Below are 19,545 nucleotides of genomic sequence, written 5' to 3'. Positions count from 1 at the left end.
CACCAGTAGAGTAGCTATCTAGCTATATAAACCACACCCCTCCACATGACACACATGACTGTACGTCGCTTTAGATAAAAGCGTCTGCTAAATGGCATATCTTATTAATAATAGATCAATATTAATCCCACACATGAAAGAGAAGGCCCAGCGACTACTGATTGGTTCTGACATTAAACTGTATTAATTTGATAACCTTTGAAAACCTAATTGACGCCCCAGACAGACCTGTGAGGGCAGAGATTAATACAGCCAGACTGTTATGGACGAATCCTAACTTCAGACCAGTGCATGTAACAACGTTTTGCAATCTTTTGTTGCTTTACGAGACCTTCGAGTTAGGATTGTTCACTTAGACAGTCCTCTACCTGATCCCAACCCTCATCTTCGTCCTCTCTCCCTCCTGTCTCTCTCCATCCCTCTCTCTCCCGTCTCTCTCCCTCCCGTCTCTCTCCCTCCCGTCTCACTCCCTCCCATCTCCCTCCCTCCTCTCTACTCTCTCCCTCCTCTCTCCCTCTTCTCTCTCCTCTCTCCCTCCTCTTTCCCTACTGTCTGCCCAGACTAAATAATAAGTGAGGACAGACAGCCCAGCCATCATCTCTCTGTCAGGACCCATTTAGTTAAAGGTCAGGTCCTGTCACTGTGTTATTGCTGTGAAGTTGAGACCTTTAGGTGACATTGGGGCTTGTCAGCAATGAGAGGGTTGGGACAGGACAGGACAGGACAGCAGAGGAAAGGACAGGACAGCAGAGGAAAGGACAGGACAGGACATCAGAGGAAAGGAAAGACAACCATGTGACCACAACCTTCAACTTCACAGACCTTTCTCTCTCTCTTACTTTCTACCTCTTTCCCGCTCTCTTTCCGACCATGTGACCCAGCCTCACTTTCACAGACCTGTCTGTGTGTCTGTCTGCAGAGTGAATCCAACCCTTCAGACCAGACCATCAGCAGACCAGGTCCTCTTATAAATATATATACACAGGTGAATCCAACCCTTCAGACCAGACCATCAGCAGACCAGGTCCTCTTATATATAGTGTGATGTCACGAGAGGCTGTGTCCTGGAGGGACGTTACATCCCCCTGAGGTGGCTGCAAACCCAGACAGCTATGGCTCCATCTGCTGGTATGGTCGGGAACTCCACCCCTCTATGGCCAATCTTCCCACGCAGCTGAAACAAATGAGGAGCTGATGAGCTGAAGGTTTGGGGAAGGGAAGAGACACAGTCTCCAACCTGGGCTCTCTGGAGGACAAGAGTGCTGCACGTCCACTTCCATGAGGAATATAAGGATTTGGAGATACTTACCTTTGGGAAATACTCACCTTTGGATATGCACCTGTGGAAATACGTGAGAGACATTTGGAAGGACTTTTTGCTGGGTTGGCCACTAGCTGCAACGTGGACTACAGTAAGGCTGGGGAAAAGTTATCTGAGCGAGTGAGAATTATGATTTTGGATGTGGAAAAGACATCCCTGAACTGTTAACCCTTAAAGAGCCACAAGAGAACAGAATTTTGTTATATTTTCGTTGATTCCCCAAGACCTATAATAAAATCCTTGTTTTGTTTGAACCTTGTCTCCTTGCACTACTTGAGCAATCCCGCTGAAAGCTGTGTAGCCTCTCGTGACGTCACAGATGGTGGAGAATACGGGAACGCTCAAGCGTTAATAGTGCATGTCAGAGGAGGATACCGAAGGTTTGATCACCCAGTTTTCCAAGTTGGCCGTAGGCTCCCCGCCGACTGAAATGGAGGACATATTGAAAGCCCCTTGTTGCTGGCCAGCAAGCCCAGATGCAAGCAAACGTGGCTCTCTTGGAGGAGCAAAAGAAAGCCAACCTTCTGAAGGCAGAGGAATTGCAGTTGCAGAGACAGAGGGTGGTCCAAAATACCCGCCCAATAAAGGCAAGTGACTTTATATCTAAGATGGGAGCTACCGATGACATTGAGGCATACCTGCATGCATTTGAGGCCACGGCCACTAGGGAAGCCTGGCCCAAGCAACAGTGGGTTGGTCTGTTAGCCCCCTTTCTAACCGGGGAATCGCTGAATGCTGTCCGGGACCTGGGCCCTGACCAGGTTACTGACTATGATGCCCTGAAGTCTGAGATCCTCAGCAGATATGGACTCACAAAGTTTGGTATGGCCCAGCGCTTTCACAGCTGGACCTTCCAACCAGACCAACCTCCTCGGGCGCAGATGCATGAACTTGTCCGAATCGCAAGGAAATGGCTGGATCCGCAGAGGAAGCCAGCAGCGGCGGTGGTGGAGGCCGTTGTGGTGGATCGTTACCTACGCGCCCTGCCTTATGAGGCAAAACGGTTCATCAGTCAACAGGCCTTGACCACGGCTGATCTGACCGTGGAAGCTGTGGAAAAGTACCAGGCCACAGCGGAGATGCTGAATGCTTCCCGAAAAGACCCCAGGAGTGCGGCCCCACCACAAATGGGAAGAACCCGTCCAAAGGACCCCAAGGTCTCGACCCCGGGCAAGTCAGGACTTATCCCGGCTCCAGGGGGAGCCAGAAACCAGGCGGGTCCAAGAAGAGTACACCAGGAGGGGGAAACTCGACAGTGTTACCGGTGTGGGGAGATGGGACATATCTCCTGGCAGTGTGGGAAACCAGCCGATGAACCTATGCCCACTGCGGAGTCCTCCAGCTCAGCACCCACACACCGTTTTGCCTCGCTCTTGGGAGTCGTAGATGGCGGCCCAGATCGACCCCCCCACCTGCCCGGTAACTGTGAATCACCATGATGTGGAGGCCTTACTGGATTCTGGTAGCCGGGCCACCCTGGTGCGTAAGGATTTGGTGGGCCCAACGTGTCTGACCCCGGGGAAAGTCCTCCCAGTTTCCTGTGTCCATGGGTACACCAGAGAATACCCCATTACTGAACTTACAATGACCAGCACACGGGGAACCATACACACGACGGCGGGGGTGGTTGATTCCCTCCCCGTCCCTGTCCTAATTGGACGAGACTGCCCAGCCTTTTACCCACTCTGGAGAGAGTCTCAGGAGAGGATAACCCGAGTACCTCGGAAACGGAGAGGCAAGACTCATCCTGGGAAGGCTCCGGTGCAATCCTCCGAGTTACTCACTCCCGCCCGGGCTCTGATAGGGATGGCAGGTGCCCAGACCGACACCGAGACTGGTCCGGATACGGGAGAAGAGAACGCAGCCCAGGAAAGCGCTCCGTTCTCCAGTGAAGAAGACGTCCCAGGCACCCAAGAGCTTCCCCCTCTCACAGGCCAGTATGGTACGGCTCAATTACAAGATCCTACTCTTGCAAATGCCTTAAGAAATGTGCAGGTATTAGAAGGTGTAGTGTTAGGTGATAAGACAAACCCTACTTACCCCCATTTCGCAGTAAACCGGGGGTTAGTATATCAGATAGTCAAGAAAAATGATGAAGTGCATGAACAGCTCCTCGTGCCACAGCCCTATCGGGCCACAGTACTCAACCTAGCACACACACACCCGCTAGGGGCCCACTTGGGGGTAGAGAAGACGAAGGAAAGAATCATGCAACGTTTCTTTTGGCCAGGAGTACACAAAGAGATAGAGAACTACTGCCGTAGTTGCCCTGAGTGTCAGCAGGTTGCGCCAAAGCCCACATATAGAAACCCGCTCATTCCCTTGCCCATTATCGAAACTCCTTTTGAGAGGATTGGATTAGACATAGTCGGGCCCTTACCGAAAAGTTCCAGGGGACATCAATACATTCTGGTCATTCTGGACTATGCATCCCGGTACCCGGAGGCCATTCCGCTGAGGAAGGCTACATCCAGACAAATCGCCAAGGAGCTGTTCCGTCTCTCAACTAGTCTGGGAATCCCAAAAGAGATATTGACGGACCAAGGGACTCCATTCATGTCCAGGGTGATGAAAGAACTCTGTGCTTTACTGAAAATCAAACAGCTGAGAACCTCGGTCTACCACCCCCAGACAGATGGCCTAGTCGAACGTTTTAACAAAACACTAAAATCCATGCTGCGGAAAGCGGTAGGGGAAGATGGGCGCAACTGGGATCAGCTGTTACCCTACATATTATTTGCGGTGAGAGAGGTACCTCAGTCTTCTACTGGTTTTTCACCCTTTGAGCTCTTGCTTTCCTACAGACCCAGAGGACTGCTCGACATCGCCAAGGAGGCCTGGGAGGAGCAGCCATGCCAACAGCGGACACTGATCGACCATGTCGGGGCTATGAGGGAGAGAATGAAGGCCATCTATCCCATGATGCGGGAACACCTGGAGGCCAGTCAGCGGCAACAGCAAGCCTCCTACAACAGATCTGCTCAACCCAGGGAGTTTAAGCCGGGGGACAGAGTGCTGGTCCTGGTGCCAACCGTTGAGTGTAAATTCCTGGCAACCTGGCAAGGACCATATGAGGTCATTGAACGCATGGGAGAAGTAAACTACAAGGTGAGGCAACCAGATAAAAGAAAAACTGAGCAGATTTATCATGTTAACCTTTTAAAGAAGTGGCACGCCAGAGAGGCGCTGTTCAGCTGTCTACCCCCACAGAGACCAAGGAACCGGCGCGAGAAGAGGTTCAGCTGGGCCCAAATCTGTCCCCACATCAACGACAGATGGCCCTGGAACTCGTGGAGCAGAACCAGGATGTCTTCTCCTCCCTTCCCGGTCACACAGAGGTGGTCCAACATGAGATCCGCACCATGCCTGGCCGAACGGTAAACCAGCGCCCGTACCGCGTGCCAGAGGCTCGTAAAGTGGTTATACAGAAGGAGGTAAGGAAGATGCGGGAGTTGGGAGTAATCGAAGAGTCCCACAGTGCCTGGGCAAGTCCCATCGTACTAGTTCCCAAGCCAGACGGTTCAGTACGATTTTGTAATGACTATCGAAAGTTGAATGAAGTGTCTGAATTTGATGCATACCCAATGCCTCGTGTCGATGATTTAATAGACTCCTTGGGGCATGCTCGTTTCCTAACCACTCTTGATCTCACAAAAGGCTACTGGCAGGTGCCCCTGACCCCGGCGTCTAAGGAGAAGACAGCCTTTGCCACCCCGGGAGGGGCTCTACCAGTATACCCGACTTCCGTTTGGTCTCCACGGGGCACCTGCCACGTTCCAACGCCTGATGGATCGAGTCCTTGCGCCCCCACAAGAGGTACGCAGCGGCTTATTTGGATGATGTTGTTATACAAAGTCCGGATTGGGCCAGCCACATACCCCGGGTACAAGCGGTGCTGGATTCGCTCAGGGAAGCAGGGCTCACGGCAAACCCGAAGAAGTGCAAGCTGGCCTTCAGTGAGACAAACTACCTGGGGTACACCATTGGGCGGGGGTTGGTCAAACCACAGGAAGCCAAACTGCGGGCCATACAGGACTGGCCGCAGCCCATCACCAAGAAGCAAGTAAGGTCATTTTTGGGCCTCGCTGGCTACTATAGACGCTTTATTGCAGATTTTGCTACCATAGCTGCACCGTTGACGGAGCTGACGACCAAACGCCACTCACGAATGGTGAAGTGGAACCCTGCGGCGGAGGCGGCTTTCCTCAACCTGAAGCGAGCACTCTGCTCCAGTCCGATCCTGGTGGCACCAGACTTCAAGAAGGAATTCATTGTCCAAGCGGATGCTTCGGAGGTGGGTCTGGGTGCTGTCCTCACCCAGGCACATGACGGTGAAGAACATCCCATTCTCTACCTAAGCAGAAAGTTACTTCCAAGAGAGAAGAACTATTCAACGGTGGAGAAAGAATGTCTGGCTGTAGTCTGGGCCCTGGAGTCCCTTCGGTTCTATCTCCTGGGCCGACGTTTCATGGTGGTATCTGATCACGCCCCTCTGCAGTGGATGGCCAAGAACAAGGAATCAAACAGTAGAGTAACCAGATGGTTTTTGAGCTTGCAACCGTTTAACTTTTCTGTTGTCCACAGGGCTGGCAAGCACCACGGCAATGCGGACGCCCTCTCCCGGCGTGATGCCTTCTTCGCTGCCTTTACCCCGACGAGGACGTCGGTCCCGAGGAGGGGGATGTGTGATGTCACGAGAGGCTGTGTCCTGGAGGGACGTTACATCCCCCTGAGGTGGCTGCAAACCCAGACAGCTATGGCTCCATCTGCTGGTATGGTCGGGAACTCCACCCCTCTATGGCCAATCTTCCCACGCAGCTGAAACAAATGAGGAGCTGATGAGCTGAAGGTTTGGGGAAGGGAAGAGACACAGTCTCCAACCTGGGCTCTCTGGAGGACAAGAGTGCTGCACGTCCACTTCCATGAGGAATATAAGGATTTGGAGATACTTACCTTTGGGAAATACTCACCTTTGGATATGCACCTGTGGAAATACGTGAGAGACATTTGGAAGGACTTTTTGCTGGGTTGGCCACTAGCTGCAACGTGGACTACAGTAAGGCTGGGGAAAAGTTATCTGAGCGAGTGAGAATTATGATTTTGGATGTGGAAGAGACATCCCTGAACTGTTAACCCTTAAAGAGCCACAAGAGAACAGAATTTTGTTATATTTTCGTTAATTCCCCAAGACCTATAATAAAATCCTTGTTTTGTTTGAACCTTGTCTCCTTGCACTACTTGAGCAATCCCGCTGAAAGCTGTGTAGCCTCTCGTGACGTCACAATAGATACAGTGGGGAGAACAAGTATTTGATACACTGCCGATATTGCAGGTTTTCCTACTTACAAAGCATGTAGAGGTCTGTAATTTTTATCATAGGTACACTTCAACTGTGAGAGACGGAATCTAAAACAAAAATCCAGAAAATCACATTGTATGATTTTTAAGTAATTAATTTGCATTTTATTGCATGACATTAGTATTTGATACATCAGAAAAGCAGAACTTAATATTTGTTACAGAAACCTTTGTTTGCAATTACAGAGATCATACGTTTCCTGTAGGTCTTGACCAGGTTTGCACACACTGCAGCAGGGATTTTGGCCCACTCCTCCATACAGACCTTCTCCAGATCCTTCAGGTTTCGGGGCTGTCGCTGGGCAATACAGACTTTCAGCTCCCTCCAAAGATTTTCTATTGGGATCAGGTCTGGAGACTGGCTAGGCCACTCCAGGACCTTGAGATGCTTCTTACGGAGCCACTCCTTAGTTGCCCTGGCTGAGTGTTTCGGGTCGTTGTCATGCTGGAAGACCCAGCCACGACCCATCTTCAATGCTCTTACTGAGGGAAGGAGGTTGTTGGCCAAGATCTCGCGATACATGGCCCCATCCATCCTCCCCTCAATACGGTGCAGTCGTCCTGTCCCCTTTTCAGAAAAGCATCCCCAAAGAATTATGTTTCCACCTCCATGCTTCACGGTTGGGATGGTGTTCTTGGGGTTGTACTCATCCTTCTTCTTCCTCCAAACACGGCGAGTGGAGTTTAGACCAAAAAGCTCTATTTTTGTCTCATCAGACCACATGACCTTCTCCCATTCCTCCTCTGGATCATCCAGATGGTCATTGGCAAACTTCAGACAGGCCTGGACATGCACTGGCTTGAGCAGGGGGATCTTGCGTGCGCTGCAGCATTTTAATCCATGACGGCGTAGTGTGTTACTAATGGTTTTCTTTGAGACTGTGGTCCCAGCTCTCTTCAGGTCATTGACCAGGTCCTGCCGTGTAGTTCTGGGCTGATCCCTCACCTTCCTCCTGATCATTGATGCCCCACGAGGTGAGATCTTGCATGGAGCCCCAGACCGAGGGTGATTGACCGTCATCTTGAACTTCTTCCATTTTCTAATAATTGCGCCAACAGTTGTTGCCTTCTCACCAAGCTGCTTGCCTATTGTCCTGTAGCCCATCCCAGCCTTGTGCAGGTCTACAATTTTATCCCTGATGTCCTTACACAGCTCTCTGGTCTTGGCCATTGTGGAGAGGTTGGAGTCTGTTTGATTGAGTGTGTGGACAGGTGTCTTTTATACAGGTAACGAGTTCAAACAGGTGCAGTTAATACAGGTAATGAGTGGAGAACAGGAGGGCTTCTTAAAGAAAAACTAACAGGTCTGTGAGAGCCGGAATTCTTACTGGTTGGTAGGTGATCAAATACTTATGTCATGCAATAAAATGCAAATTCATTACTTAAAAATCATACAATGTGACTTTCTGGATTTTTGTTTTAGATTCCGTCTCTCACAGTTGAAGAGTACCTATGATAAAAATTACAGACCTCTACATGCTTTGTAAGTAGGAAAACCTGCAAAATCGGCAGTGTATCAAATACTTGTTCTCCCCACTGTGTATATATATATATATATATATATATATATATATATATATATATATATATATATATATATATATATATATGAGAGAGAGAGACAGAGAGAGAGACAGAGAGAGAGAGACAAAGAGAGAGAGAGAGACAGAGAGAGAGAGAGAGACAGAGAGAGAGAGAGAGACAGAGAGAGAGAGAGACAGAGAGAGAGAGAGAGACAGAGAGAGAGAGAGAGTTGACTTTCTAAGAACTGAAGTGGCAGCATTGGTCCCTGATTAGAGGGGAACAATGAAAACCAGCATTGGAACTGGCTTGGAGGGCCATATAACATCCTGTACAGTAGAAAATTGTTCTCTGGTAATTCAGCCCTGAAGTCTGTTAACATATTACGTCAAGGCCTGAGTGACTGTTTGAACCATTCTCTAAGTCCAGAGAACCTGATAACCTACCATACTATATGTCATGGCCTGATTGATAACCTACCATACTATATGTCATGGCCTGATTGATAACCTACCATACTATATGTCATGGCCTGATTGATAACCTACCATACTATATGTCATGGCCTGATTGATAACCTACCATACTATATGTCATGGCCTGATTGATAACCTACCATACTATATGTCATGGCCTGATTGATAACCTACCATACTATATGTCATGGCCTGATTGATAACCTACCATACTATATGTCATGGCCTGATTGATAACCTACCATACTATATGTCATGGCCTGATGGATAACCTACCATACTATATGTCATGGCCTGATGGATAACCTACCATACTATATGTCATGGCCTGATGGATAACCTACCATACTATATGTCATGGCCTGATGGATAACCTACCATACTATATGTCATGGCCTGATGGATAACCTACCATACTATATGTCATGGCCTGATGGATAACCTACCATACTATATGTCATGGCCTGATGGATAACCTACCATACTATATGTCATGGCCTGATGGATAACCTACCATACTATATGTCATGGCCTGATGGATAACCTACCATACTATATGTCATGGCCTGATGGATAACCTACCATACTATATGTCATGGCCTGATGGATAACCTACCATACTATATGTCATGGCCTGATGGATAACCTACCATACTATATGTCATGGCCTGATTGATAACCTACCATACTATATGTCATGGCCTGATTGATAACCTACCATACTATATGTCATGGCCTGATTGATAACCTACCATACTATATGTCATGGCCTGATTGATAACCTACCATACTATATGTCATGGCCTGATGGATAACCTACCATACTATATGTCATGGCCTGATGGATAACCTACCATACTATATGTCATGGCCTGATGGATAACCTACCATACTATATGTCATGGCCTGATGGATAACCTACCATACTATATGTCATGGCCTGATGGATAACCTACCATACTATATGTCATGGCCTGATGGATAACCTACCATACTATATGTCATGGCCTGATGGATAACCTACCATACTATATGTCATGGCCTGATGGATAACCTACCATACTATATGTCATGGCCTGATGGATAACCTACCATACTATATGTCATGGCCTGATGGATAACCTACCATACTATATGTCATGGCCTGATGGATAACCTACCATACTATATGTCATGGCCTGATGGATAACCTACCATACTATATGTCATGGCCTGATGGATAACCTACCATACTATATGTCATGGCCTGATGGATAACCTACCATACTATATGTCATGGCCTGATGGATAACCTACCATACTATATGTCATGGCCTGATGGATAACCTACCATACTATATGTCATGGCCTGATGGATAACCTACCATACTATATGTCATGGCCTGATGGATAACCTACCATACTATATGTCATGGCCTGATGGATAACCTACCATACTATATGTCATGGCCTGATGGATAACCTACCATACTATATGTCATGGCCTGATGGATAACCTACCATACTATATGTCATGGCCTGATGGATAACCTACCATACTATATGTCATGGCCTGATGGATAACCTACCATACTATATGTCATGGCCTGATGGATAACCTACCATACTATATGTCATGGCCTGATGGATAACCTACCATACTATATGTCATGGCCTGATGGATAACCTACCATACTATATGTCATGGCCTGATGGATAACCTACCATACTATATGTCATGGCCTGATGGATAACCTACCATACTATATGTCATGGCCTGATGGATAACCTACCATACTATATGTCATGGCCTGATGGATAACCTACCATACTATATGTCATGGCCTGATGGATAACCTACCATACTATATGTCATGGCCTGATGGATAACCTACCATACTATATGTCATGGCCTGATGGATAACCTACCATACTATATGTCATGGCCTGATGGATAACCTACCATACTATATGTCATGGCCTGATGGATAACCTACCATACTATATGTCATGGCCTGATGGATAACCTACCATACTATATGTCATGGCCTGATGGATAACCTACCATACTATATGTCATGGCCTGATGGATAACCTACCATACTATATGTCATGGCCTGATGGATAACCTACCATACTATATGTCATGGCCTGATGGATAACCTACCATACTATATGTCATGGCCTGATGGATAACCTACCATACTATATGTCATGGCCTGATGGATAACCTACCATACTATATGTCATGGCCTGATGGATAACCTACCATACTATATGTCATGGCCTGATTGATAACCTACCATACTATATGTCATGGCCTGATTGATAACCTACCATACTATATGTCATGGCCTGATTGATAACCTACCATACTATATGTCATGGCCTGATTGATAACCTACCATACTATATGTCATGGCCTGATTGATAACCTACCATACTATATGTCATGGCCTGATTGATAACCTACCATACTATATGTCATGGCCTGATTGATAACCTACCATACTATATGTCATGGCCTGATTGATAACCTACCATACTATATGTCATGGCCTGATTGATAACCTACCATACTATATGTCATGGCCTGATTGATAACCTACCATACTATATGTCGTGGCCTGATTGATAACCTACCATACTATATGTCATGGCCTGATTGATAACCTACCATACTATATGTCATGGCCTGATTGATAACCTACCATACTATATGTCATGGCCTGATTGATAACCTACCATACTATATGTCATGGCCTGATTGATAACCTACCATACTATATGTCATGGCCTGATTGATAACCTACCATACTATATGTCATGGCCTGATTAATAACCTACCATACTATATGTCATGGCCTGATTGATAACCTACCATACCTGACTCTGATCTGGGCTGATCTGGGCTGTAGCTGACTCTGTGTGTGAACCTGCACCCCACACTAAGTCCTACCATGCGTCTCACTTTAAAAACAGCCAGACGAGAGCAATACAAAGGATGGAGAAATCATTCAGCTCTGCCTCAACCCTTTACTAGATAGCAGAGTAGTCCTGGGAGGCCGAGAGACCGAGAGAGGCAGCCAGGGATGTACACAAGACAGAGGTGCAGGAGACCCAGGCCGATGATGGAACAATAATAGCCATGCTCACTTTCTCCTGATGCTGTAGCAGCCTCTACCTGGAAATGTGCCACGTCCTGTGTTTAATGGCTCTTCAGCTAACCCGTTCATGGTGCTGGAAGAGAGGAGGTGAGGAAAAGTACACGAGCCAGGAGTATTGGCAGAGACAAGAAGGGACAGGATTGATTATATTCTCTGCTCTCAGGCAGCCAGAGATGTATTAATGGGGGGAGGGAGGGAGGGTTGTATCCCCGGGCCCAGCTCACCAATCCCCTGACAGCCAGAAGCTGGATTTGGAGCAGTGCCCCTAGTCTCTCACATGTGAAAGTAATCAGTGATGAGGAATGACTGTTAGCTAGCTAGCTAGCTGCTTCACACAGAGAGCCAGAAAGACCAGAACATCAGAACACACACCGGAACATCAGAGCTCTAGAACCTGGATTATCAGAACACCTCAACACTCCAACTCTAGAACCCTGGAACTCTCAGGGTCTCATATAACACTGGAATATCAGAACACATGAACACTTCAACTCTAGAACCCTAGAACCTCCAGGGTCTCATATAACACTGGAATATCAGAACACATGAACACTCCAACTCTAGAACCCTAGAACCTCCAGGGTCTCATATAACACTGGAATATCAGAACACATGAACACTTCAACTCTAGAACCCTAGAACCTTCAGGGTCTCATATAACACTGGAATATCAGAACACATGCACACTCCAACTCTAGAACCCTAGAACCTCCAGGGTTATTCCAGTGTTATATGAGACCCTGGAGGTTCTAGGGTTCTAGAGTTGGAGCATCAGACCACCAGACCATCAGACCACCAGACCATCAGGCCACCAGACCACCAGACCACCAGACCATCAGACCATCAGACCACCAGACCATCAGACCACCAGACCATCAGGCCACCAGACCACCAGACCACCAGACCACCAGACCACCAGACCATCAGACCACCAGACCACCAGACCACCAGACCATCAGACCACCAGACCACCAGACCATCAGACCACCAGACCACCAGACCACCAGACCATCAGACCACCAGACCACCAGACCACCAGACCAACAGACCACCAGACCATCAGACCACCAGACCACCAGACCACCAGACCATCAGACCACCAGACCATCAGACCACCAGACCACCAGACCACCAGACCACCAGACCATCAGACCACCAGACCACCAGACCATCAGACCACCAGACCACCAGACCATCAGACCACCAGACCACCAGACCACCAGACCATCAGACCACCAGACCACCAGACCACCAGACCACCAGACCATCAGACCACCAGACCACCAGACCACCAGACCACCAGACCATCAGACCACCAGACCACCAGACCACCAGACCACCAGACCATCAGACCACCAGACCACCAGACCACCAGACCACCAGACCAAGCTGAGTAGAGTAGAGTAGCATTATTACACACAGGACCAGACCACTCCCCCTTCCTTCTCTCTGCTCTATTAAACTCTCCTCTCCTCTCCTCTCCTCTCCTCTCCTCTCCTCTCCTCTCCTCTCCTCTCCTCTCCTCTCCTCTCCTCTCCTCTCCTCTCCTCTCCTCTCATCCCCTCCCCTCCTCTCCTCTCCTCTCCTCTCCTCTCCCTCTCCCCCTCCCTCCCTCTCCTCTCCTCTCCTCTCCTCTCCTCTCCTCTCCTCCTCTCCTCTCCTCTCCTCTCCTCTCCTCTCTATCTCTGTCACTGTGCCTCCTCCACCTCCCCCTAAACCCAGTCAGCCACACAGGAGGCAGTGCCCATTCTGCCCAGTTCCCATTCTGCCCAGTTCCCACTCTGCCCAGTTCCCACTCTGCCCAGTTCCCACTCTGCCCAGTACCCAACCGCTAGGGCACAACAACAACAACAACCTGTCCCTCAACATCAGCAAAACAATTGATTGATTGTTGACTTCATGAAACAGAGGAGGGAACATGCCTCGATCTACATCAATAGGACTGTAGTAGTCACAAGTTTTAATTTCCTCGGCCTCTACATCACGGAAGACTTGTCATGGACCATCACCACCACCACTCTGGTCAAGAGGACCAACACCACCACCACTCTGGTCAAGAGGACCAACACCACCACCACTCTGGTCAAGAGGACCAACACCACCACTCTGGTCAAGAGGACCAACACCACCACTCTGGTCAAGAGGACCAACACCACCACCACTCTGGTCAAGAGGACCAACACCACCACCACTCTGGTCAAGAGGACCACCACCACCACCACTCTGGTCAAGAGGACCAACACCACCACCACTCTGGTCAAGAGGACCACCACCACCACTCTGGTCAAGAGGACCAACACCACCACCACTCTGGTCAAGAGGACCAACACCACCACCACTCTGGTCAAGAGGACCACCACCACCACCACTCTGGTCAAGAGGACCACCACCACCACTCTGGTCAAGAGGACCAACACCACCACCACTCTGGTCAAGAGGACCACCACCACCACTCTGGTCAAGAGGAGGGCCTCTACTTCCTAAGAAGGCTGCCACCTCGGGTCCTCTCCAAATACTACCGCTGGACCATTGAGAGCATCCTGACCGGTTGCATCACGGCGTGGTATGGGAATAGCTCTGTCCACGACCACAAGGCCCTCCAGCATGTGGTACATCACTGGGACCGTGCTCCCACCCATCCAGGACATCACTGGGACCGTGCTCCCACCCATCCAGGACATCACTGGGACCGTGCTCCCACCCATCCAGGACATCACTGTGACCGTGCTCCCACCCATCCAGGATATCACTGGGACCGTGCTCCCACCCATCCAGGACATCACTGGGACCGTGCTCCCACCCATCCAGGACATCCCTGGGACCGTGCTCCCACCCATCCAGGACATCACTGGGACCGTGCTCCCACCCATCCAGGACATCCCTGGGACCGTGCTCCCACCCATCCAGGACATCACTGGGACAGTGCTCCCACCCATCCAGGACATCACTGGGACAGTGCTCCCACCCATCCAGGACATCACTGGGACCGTGCTCCCACCCATCCAGGACATCTACTCCAAACAGTGCCTGAGGAAGGCCAGCAGCATCATCAAGGACCCAACACACCCTCCAGCCACGAGCTGTTCTCTCCCTTGGGCAGACGGTATCAGAGCATGAGGTCTGATACCAACAGGCTCAGAGACAGTTTCTATCTACAAGCTATCAATCAGACTGCTGAACACTGGACTGACCACCTGCTCTGATTCTCTGCACCTTAGCACACATGCACTCACCCACACAGACAAACACACACAGACACACCCACACACACAGACACAGACACACACACACACACACACACACACACACACACACACACACACACACACACAGACACATACACACACACCCACACAGACAGACAGACAAACACACACACACACACACACACACACACACACACACACACACACACACACACACACACACACACACACACACACACACACAGACACACACACACACACACAGACATACACACACAGACATACACACACAGACATACACACACAGACACATACACACACACCCACACAGACATACACCCACCCACTGTATACGTTCATGCTACACAGACATCCCAACTGCTACCTGACCTTTATTATCCTGCTGCTATATCCTGTCCCCCCCTTCAACAATATACATTTTAATATTGGACAATATGTTGTGCCTTTCTGTTTTATACTGATGCTAAAAAATGTATTCTATTCTTTGTTTTTCTCCTTTCCATATTCAAACATATACATACAAACAACAACTTACAGACGCACACAAACGATGACTACATCTGATCTGCCCAGACTCCACATGCTCTCACCTCCATCCCTAGTACCTCCATGCTCTCACCTCCATCCCCAGTACCTCCATGCTCTCACCTCCATCCCTAGTACCTCCATGCTCTCACCTCCATCCCCAGTACCTCCATGCTCTCACCTCCATCCCTAGTACCTCCATGCTCTCACCTCCATCCCTAGTACCTCCATGCTCTCACCTCCATCCCTAGTACCTCCATGCTCTCACCTCCATCCCTAGTACCTCCATGCTCTCACCTCCATCCCTAGTACCTCCATGCTCTCACCTCCATCCCCAGTACCTCCATGCTCTCACCTCCATCCCCAGTACCTCCATGCTCTCACCTCCATCCCTAGTACCTCCATGCTCTCACCTCCATCCCTAGTACCTCCATGCTCTCACCTCCATCCCTAGTACCTCCATGCTCTCACCTCCATCCCTAGTACCTCCATGCTCTCACCTCCATCCCCAGTACCTCCATGCTCTCACCTCCATCCCTAGTGACTGTATTATTGTTTGCCACTTGGCCTTAAATTGTACCAATTCGTTTTTCTCAGTCAGCCCATGCTATTTCAATATTTCAATATTAAATCATTCAATTTTCAATTGTGCTAATGATGGCGGATTGACTGATTTCCAGGTTTGTAGTTTTTTTCAAGATGAGTGATGAGAAGAGAATCGTCCAACCCATTGGGTATCACACCACACCTCCATATGCCATGTCTTGAAATATGCAGACAGATGGATTAAAAGTAAGTTTACATTGTAATACTTCTGACAGCCAACTTTCTAGAGGAACAGCTATGTAAGAGAGGTGGGAGGTCAGAGGAACAGCCATGTAAGAGAGGTGGGAGGTCAGAGGAACAGCCATGTAAGAGAGGTGGGAGGTCAGAGGAACAGCCATGTAAGAGAGGTGGGAGGTCAGAGGAACAGCCATGTAAGAGAGGTGGGAGGTCAGAGGAACAGCCATGTAAGAGAGGTGGGAGGTCCGAGGAACAGCCATGTAAGAGAGGTGGGAGGTCAGAGGAACAGCCATGTAAGAGAGGTGGGAGGTCAGAGGAACAGCCATGTAAGAGAGGTGGGAGGTCAGAGGAACAGCCATGTAAGAGAGGTGGGAGGTCCGAGGAACAGCCATGTAAGAGAGGTGGGAGGTCAGAGGAACAGCCATGTAAGAGAGGTGGGAGGTCAGAGGAACAGCCATGTAAGACCTCTTCCAATCTTAGCCTCCCCACCTACTGGCCACCTCAGAATCACCTTTATTCACCAAGTACATTTAAATGTACCAGGAATTTGACTTGTTGAATGGTGCTACAATAAACAGAATACAGACAGAATATACTGACCCCCTACTGACTCTCCACTGACCCTCCACTGACCCTTTACTGACCCTTTACTGACCCTCCACTGACCCTTTACTGACCCTCTACTGACTGTCCTCTGACCCCCTCCACTGACCCCCTCCACTGACCCTTTACTGACCCTCTACTGACCCCCTCTACTGACACTCCACTGACCCCCTCTACTGACCCTCCACTGACCCTTTACTGACCCCCTCTACTGACCCCCCTCTACTGACTCTCCTCTGACCCCCTCCACTGACCCCCTCTACCGACTCTCCTCTGACCCCCTCCACTGACCCCCTCTACTGACCCTCTACTGACCCCCTCCACTGACCCCCTCTACTGACCCTCTACTGACCCCCTCTACTGACCCCCTCTACTGACCCCCTCTACTGACCCTCCACTGACTAAGTGTTAACTCTATAGAACATTGCCTCTCCACACCAGGCCAGAGCCAACTCTCAGGGAGGACAGGACAGATGTCTTGCCCTCTCTCCTCTCCTCTCTCCTCTCTCCTCTCTCCCCTCTCCCCTCTCCCCTCTCCCCTCTCCCCTCTCCTCTCTCCTCTCTCCTCTCTCCTCTCTCCTCTCTCCTCTCTCAACTCCTCTCTCCTCTCTCCTCTCTCCTCTCTCCTCTCTCCTCTCTCCTCTCTCCTCTCCTCTCTCCTCTCTCCACTCTCCTCTCTCCTGTCTCCCCTCTCCCCTCTCCCTCTCTCCCACCTCTGTCCCTGTCACTGCTTGCCTCTGGCCCGCTCTGACACATCAGGGTCTACAGGAACAGGGAGGGCTTTTAGGGAGGACAGGACAGATGTCTTGCACTCTCTCCCCTCTCCCCGTCACCGCGTCTGCCTCTCCTCTCTTTAACAAGTCCAGCTAATTCTTAGGGAAGACAGGACAAGACAGACTCCCTGTCCCCTCTCCCATCTCTCCCTCTCTCCCACCTCTCCTCCCATCAACGCTTGCCTCTGGCCCCAGATTGGGATCTACAGCCCTCCCAGGAGCAGGGACAGGAGGACTTGGCCAACCCACAGCCAGTTAACTTTTTATAGCCAGGCTGCAGCCCTACCTGCCTTCTTCCCTGGCCATGCCAGGCCCCGCTGGCTTTGTGACACAAAGTGATGTGGACAGCTTGACACCCGCAGCCACCAGCCTCTTCCTGTCTAGATGGATGGTCATGTCCACAGAAACCCAGTACCTGTCATATCCTGTCCTATTCTTCAAGGCACGTGTCATATCCTGTCCTCGTCTTCAAGGTACATATCCTCTCTCTCTCTCTCTCTCTCTCTCTCTCTCTCTCTCTCTCTCTCTCTCTCTCTCTCTCTCTCTCTCTCTCTCCGTCTCTCTCTCTCTCTCTCTCTCTCTCTCTCTCTCTCTCTCTCTCTCTCTCTCTCTCTCTCTCTCTCTCTCTCTCTCTCTCTCTCTCTCTCTCTCTCACATAGAGATGTGTGGGCCTTAAGGCTCCAGCGTTCGTCTGCCGATCGTTCAGAGAACTGTGTTTTTCGGGACCACCCGCTGTAGACGTCTGATATTTTTCGGCCGATTCTACATGATTCTACATGTAAAATCAGTGCACACTCGGTTCGCAAATTACGTTCAGAGCAGGGATTCCATTAGCCGGTAAATGCCGGCTTTTGGACGATAAATACAATTATTGCCACCAAATTATCCCCCAAAAAATTATCCATTGAATTGTTTTATTTATTCATTGATACCAGTCCATGTGCTCCAACTTCAAAGGATCCTCAACCTGCTTCGACATTAGTGTTGGTATGTGTCCCCTGACTGGACAGAAGACGCGAGGTCCTCATAAGGGACTTCAGCTAAGTGTCCCCTGACTGGACAGAAGACGCGAGGTCCTCATAAGGGACTTCAGCTAAGTGTCCCCTGACTGGACAGAAGACGCGAGGTCCTCATAAGGGACTTCAGCTAAGTGTCCCCTGACTGGACAGAAGACGCGAGGTCCTCATAAGGGACTTCAGCTAAGTGTCCCCTGACTGGACAGAAGATGCGAGGTCCTCATAAGGGACTTCAGCTAAGTGTCCCCTGACTGGACAGAAGACGCGAGGTCCTCATAAGGGACTTCAGCTAAGTGTCCCCTGACTGGACAGAAGACGCGAGGTCCTCATAAGGGACTTCAGCTAAGTGTCCCCTGACTGGACAGAAGATGAGAGGTCCTCATAAGGGACTTCAGCTAAGTGTACCTTGACCGGACAAAACTGGAGAAGATTGTGTTGATTATCCCTGTTTCCAGTGTGCCCGCTGAGAGGGGATTCTTTCTCCAAAACAGAGTAAAGACGGCCTCAAGATCGCTCCTTCTTGAGGACAAAGTAATGAGGCTGATGTGCATCAAGCTGCTCCATGGAGTTGGACAGTTTTTTACTTCCCAACAGCAGCGGCTCACTTTGAGCGGACCAAACACAGTATTATATTACAGTAATGTTATCTTACAGTAGTGTGTGCATTTTGAGATAGCACAACTTTTTGTTTGCACTGATGGTAGATAGAGGGCTTGGTCCTCTGTAGCTCATCTGGTAGAGCACGGTGCTTGTTACGCCAGGGTAGTGGGTTCGATCCCCGCGACCACCCATACGT

The 19,545-nt window shown here is 49.6% G+C and overlaps 1 protein-coding gene across 2 annotated transcripts in view; it reads right to left on the bottom strand.

Annotated features, from left to right (window-relative positions):
• Positions 1-19,545, bottom strand: part of LOC121536418 (neuropilin-2) — a 282,808-nt gene that overhangs the window by 86,171 nt on the left and 177,092 nt on the right. The gene's annotated exons all lie outside the window — the stretch shown is intronic.

The sequence above is a fragment of the Coregonus clupeaformis genome, chromosome 23, assembly GCF_020615455.1.
Source record: "Coregonus clupeaformis isolate EN_2021a chromosome 23, ASM2061545v1, whole genome shotgun sequence".
NCBI lineage: Eukaryota > Metazoa > Chordata > Actinopteri > Salmoniformes > Salmonidae > Coregonus > Coregonus clupeaformis.
Note: the sequence above shows the minus strand (reverse complement) of the source record. Positions and strands in the feature narration are given on the sequence as shown.